The 5,000-nt window shown below is 46.3% G+C and overlaps 1 protein-coding gene and 1 pseudogene across 1 annotated transcript in view; both read left to right on the plus strand.

Annotated features, from left to right (window-relative positions):
- Window positions 1-5,000, plus strand: part of LOC138060646 (uncharacterized) — a 49,577-nt gene that overhangs the window by 25,863 nt on the left and 18,714 nt on the right. The gene's annotated exons all lie outside the window — the stretch shown is intronic.
- Window positions 680-5,000, plus strand: part of LOC138060730 (uncharacterized) — a 5,743-nt pseudogene continuing 1,422 nt past the window's right edge.

The raw sequence follows: 5,000 nt of genomic DNA on the forward strand, positions 1-5,000 counted from the left end.
ATGAGAACTTCTTTGCTAAAAATAATTAACTGCTGAACCAAACAAAGTTAACCTGTCATTAGGAACACTACAGAAACAATCGAAACGCCAACACAAGAAGGTTTGAAGCTTTGAACTTGTGATACATGCATTTACTGATCATAATTAGTACTTTTAGGGGCATCTGTGTGTTAACATACAGGACAGGGGTACCCAACGAATCTGTTCCTCACATTATCTGTTCCCCAGAGGAAACTTGCTGGCTGGCAAAAATACAGGTGTTTCGATGAGCTGGCTGGGAAATTTTGTTATTGATAGAGGTTTTGCCTGGGAATTACTGACTTTTTCTAGCATTTCAACCCGAGCTGGCTGTAGGAACTCTGAAGACTGAGGACGACTAAAAAAAAAAAAAAAAAAAAGAGAACCCCTTCCCTCTCCCAGAGAATAGTCACAAACATACGACGGCTGGTCAGAGTGATTGCGCTTGCGGAAAAAACCTGTTTTGTCCCGGTTTTGTCGCTTTTGTTCGGTCGTTTTGGATCGAAGGATTTGAAAGCGCGCGGAATTCCTGGCTGGGAAATAAATTTGATCAGCTGGCTGGGAAACCAACCAATTTTATCTAGCTGGCTGGGAAATTTCTTGTGTGTCTTGCTGGGAAAATGGAACAGATTGTCGCGGACGTTAGTGTTACATTGCGTGATTTTGAAACCCGAACTGCCGAACCCTAAGACTTAAATGTAAGCTATTGGAAATATAATCTCGGTGAACTTTAGACCTTTTTTTTGTGCTGTATGAGAGGAGAGTTTTTTCAGAGACAACGTGTCAAGCTAGAATCGTAGGAAAATAAATAATTTTAAAATTACATCAAGCGCGTGATTATTTGTCGCGAGACCCGTTCACGACAAAAGTGGCGACCCTGCCAGGACACTGGAAAGCATGGAAGACCTTTACAAATCAATAGAGGCGAAACTACAACTTCTCACCTTTACGAATGGACAGACAAGCGACGCGGTGAAAAAGGAAAACTTCGCATCAGTAGAGAGATTGAAAACAACTTTAGCCAAGAAAGTGGACGAAGTTCATGACCTCAAGGTAAGAGTACAAGAATTGAGGTTCGAAGAGGGGGATGACGGAGAAGAAATCTTAAAATGGAGCACAGACCTTGAAGAAAAATTAAGCGTGTTTGAAAAGGCCATTGACAACCTCGGGTCAAAAATTAAGACGTTCAGGAGCGCGGCGCTCGAAAACGAAAAGAAAAGGGAGGAAGATGAAGCAGCTGTAATTAGAGAAAAGAAATTTCAAGAAGAAATGCGTTTTGAAAAGGAAAAATTAGAGCAGAAACTTAAATACGAGGCGAAAATCGAAGAAAACCGAAAATGCCAGATTAAAGAACAATCAATCAACGCGAAGCTGCCCAAATTACAAATTACAAGGTTCAATGGCACGCATACAGATTGGCTGAGGTTTTGGAACCAGTTCAAAGCAGAAATTGACTCGGCTGATGTGCCCCAAATCACCAAATTTTCTTATCTGAAGGAGCTGCTGGAGCCACGGGTTAGAACAACAGTTGACGGCCTACCCTTTACTATAGAAGGCTACGAGAGGGCGAAAAGCATTTTGAACACTAATTATGGAAAGGTTAGCGAAATAGTTAACGCGTATGTAAACAACGTAATGTCTTTGCCCGCTATCCATGGAACGAACCCCAACAAAATCATGGAATTTTACCAGAAGTTGTCCCCAAATCTTCAAGCATTGGAGACTATGGGTAAATTAAAGGAAATCAATGGTTACGTTCGAATGACGCTCGACAAGTTGGAGGGTATAAAAGGTGACCTGGTGCGCACTGATGACAACTGGCAGGAATGGGATTTTCCGAAACTACTTGAAGCCTTGCGCAAGTGGACAGAAAGAAACCCCCCGAAATTGGAAGATAAATATCAGCAAGAAAAGCCAACGCTGCCTAAGCCACCTCGATCAAGGACGTACCAGGCCAACCAACAAGACCCCAGAAGAAAGCCATGCGTTTACTGCGATAATTCATCTCACCAGTCCATCAACTGCGATAAAGTCACCACGATACAAGAACGAAGGAGACTGTTGAACGTAAAACAACTTTGTTTCAATTGTACTGGTGCAAATCATAAGGCCTCAGAATGTCGCAGCACTTCCACCTGCAGAATTTGCAAACGGCGTCATCATTCATCTATCTGTGAGAAAACATCTCAGCATCAAGAACATATGTTAGTGGCAGCCGGAAGAGGCGCGGTTACCTATCCAGTCGTTGTAGTTAACGTGGGAGGGATACATTGTCGTGCCCTACTTGATACCGGTGCTGGGAGCTCATATGCTTCTGCCGCATTACTCGACCGACTAAGGAAACAACCAGTGCGAAAAGAGCTGAAACGAATCGAAATGATGATGCAGGCAACAACAAGAGAGATTGAAATCCATGAAGTCGTCGTTAAGAGCTTATCAGGTGCATTTCAGCTTCGGACCGAGGTAACCAAAGTAAATCGTGGTGTCCTGCTCAGCTTAGGCAACCCGGGATACAAGGACATGATTGGACGATACCATCATCTGAAAGGGGTAGAAATGGACGACATCGATACGAAAAGGGATTTGCCAGTTCACCTTATCCTTGGTGCCAGCGAGTACGCTCAAGTCAAAACAGAGACCACACCCAGAATCGGCAAACCCGGAGAACCCATCGCAGAATGGACGCGCCTGGGGTGGACTATCTTGTCACCCGGAAGTGAACCAAATCTCACCAGCATGTTCCTAACACAAACTTCCGCTGTTGATTACGAGAACCTCTGCAGACTTGACGTGCTCGGATTACAAGACCATTCGGTTGGCGATCAAGACCTCGTTTACGAAGAGTTCAAGGAGCAACTCCTAAGGGACCCAGAAGGATGGTACGAGACTGGCTTACTCTGGAAGGGCAACCATCCACCTCTTCCCAACAATAAGCCAGGAAGTCTTAAACGCCTACAGAACCTCGTAAAGAAGCTGGAGAAGCAACCAGGGATGTTGGAAAAGTACGATGAAATCATCCGAGATCAACTAGCCCAAGGAATAGTCGAGAGTGCCGAAGGCGAACCAGAAGGCAAAGAATTCTATATCCCACACAAACCAGTGGTGCGAGAGACGGCGGAGAGCACAAAAATCCGCATTGTTTATGATGCTTCTGCGCGAGCCTACCACCAGGCCCCATCCCTCAACGATTGCCTTGAGACTGGGCCACCATTGCAGAACAAGCTTTGGAGTGTGCTGACAAGGAACCGCTTCCACCCAGTGGCATTAGCTGGAGACCTAAGGCAAGCCTTCTTGCAAGTGCGAATAAGAGAGGAAGACCGAGACGCAATGCGGTTTCATTGGTTGAGAGATTTGGAGAGCAAGGAAGTCGAAACCCTGCGTTTCACACGGGCGCTGTTCGGGATGTCAACGTCGCCATTTCTGTTGGGCGGAGTAATCGAACAGCATCTTAACAACCTCCAACACAAGTATCCAGACACAGTAGAGGAAATAAGAAGAAGCCTTTACGTCGATGACCTAATCAGCGGCGATAAAACGATCGCGCGTGCACAGCATTTAAAGGAAATGTCCCAGACCATCTTCAGAGAGGCAAAATTCGAGCTACATAAATGGCACTCTAATGTCCCTATCCTGTAGCGGCCAGAATATCGAGAGGAAGGACCAGAAGAGCAGCAGAGTTCTCAAGGATGCGAAGCCCAAACCTACGCCAAAGACCAGTTGGGTGTAAAAGGAGGAGAAACGAAATTACTCGGTGTGCGCTGGAACAAGGCCACGGACAAAATCCAAATCAGCTTTCCGGAAGCGATCGAGAATGTCACCAAGAGAGAAGTGCTGGGGAAGTTAGCAAAGATATATGATCCCTTAGGGTTAGCATCGCCCATCACTCTGGGGGGAAAGATACTCTACCGACAAGAGTGTGAGCTGCGAATTCCATGGGACCAAGAACTACCAAAGAAATAGACGGCCAGCTGGAAGACATGGGAGGGAAATCTTCCCGAAATAATTGAAGCACCAAGAAGCATCGTTCAGTACCAGGAAGAAATAACCAGCATTAACCTCCACGCTTTCGGCGACGCAAGCAGCCAAGGCTTATCAGCAGCAGTATACGCTGTGTCTCATCAACCCTCAGGTATATCACAGGGACTCGTAGCCGCCAAGTCCAGGCTTGCAAAGAAGGGATTAACCATACCGAGGCTTGAACTGGTAGCCGGCCATATGGCTACTAATCTGGTGCACAACGTGAAACAAGCCCTACAAGGATTTCCCGTAACAAGTGTCCATTGCTGGCTAGATAGCAGTGTTGCTCTCCACTGGATCAAGGGTGGTGGGGAGTACAAGCAATTCGTGAGTAATCGCGTCCGAAAAATCCAAGACAAGGAGTACATTTATTGGCGCCACGTGGGTTCAAAGGAAAACCCTGCCGATCTGGGCAGTCGAGGAGGAAAAGCAGGAGAATGTGCGGATCTGTGGTTTCAAGGACCGTCCTGGTTACCACACCCAGAGAATTGGCCGTCAGACATCGTTACTAGCCCAAGCAAAGAAACTCAAGCTGAGGCAAAGGTGATCAAGGAAGTTCTCGCCGTGGCAATAGCAGACGACAAAGAACTTGACCAGTTATTACAGAAGTGGGATCTTTGGAGGGCGGTTCGAATTTGTTCATGGATAACACGGTTTATCCAAAACTGCAAGTTGAAACATCAACAGAAGATCAGCGGTCCTCTCAACACTGCGGAGATAAACCGTCGGATAGAGTTCTGGGTGCGAGATAGTCAAGTCAGATGCCTGAATACAGCCAGTTTCAAAGAAGATCAGCTACGATTAAACCTTCAGAAGAACGAAGACGGTTTATATGAATGCAGGGGCCGCATTCAAGGAGATTATCCAATCTACTTACCCGACAGTGCACTGTTCACCAAGAAGCTGGTCATGCACTTGCACACTCAAACCTTGCACGGGGGAGTCGGCATGACGATGGCGAAGGT

The sequence above is a fragment of the Montipora capricornis genome, chromosome 8 (assembly GCF_036669925.1).
Source record: "Montipora capricornis isolate CH-2021 chromosome 8, ASM3666992v2, whole genome shotgun sequence".
NCBI classification, from domain to species: domain Eukaryota; kingdom Metazoa; phylum Cnidaria; class Anthozoa; order Scleractinia; family Acroporidae; genus Montipora; species Montipora capricornis.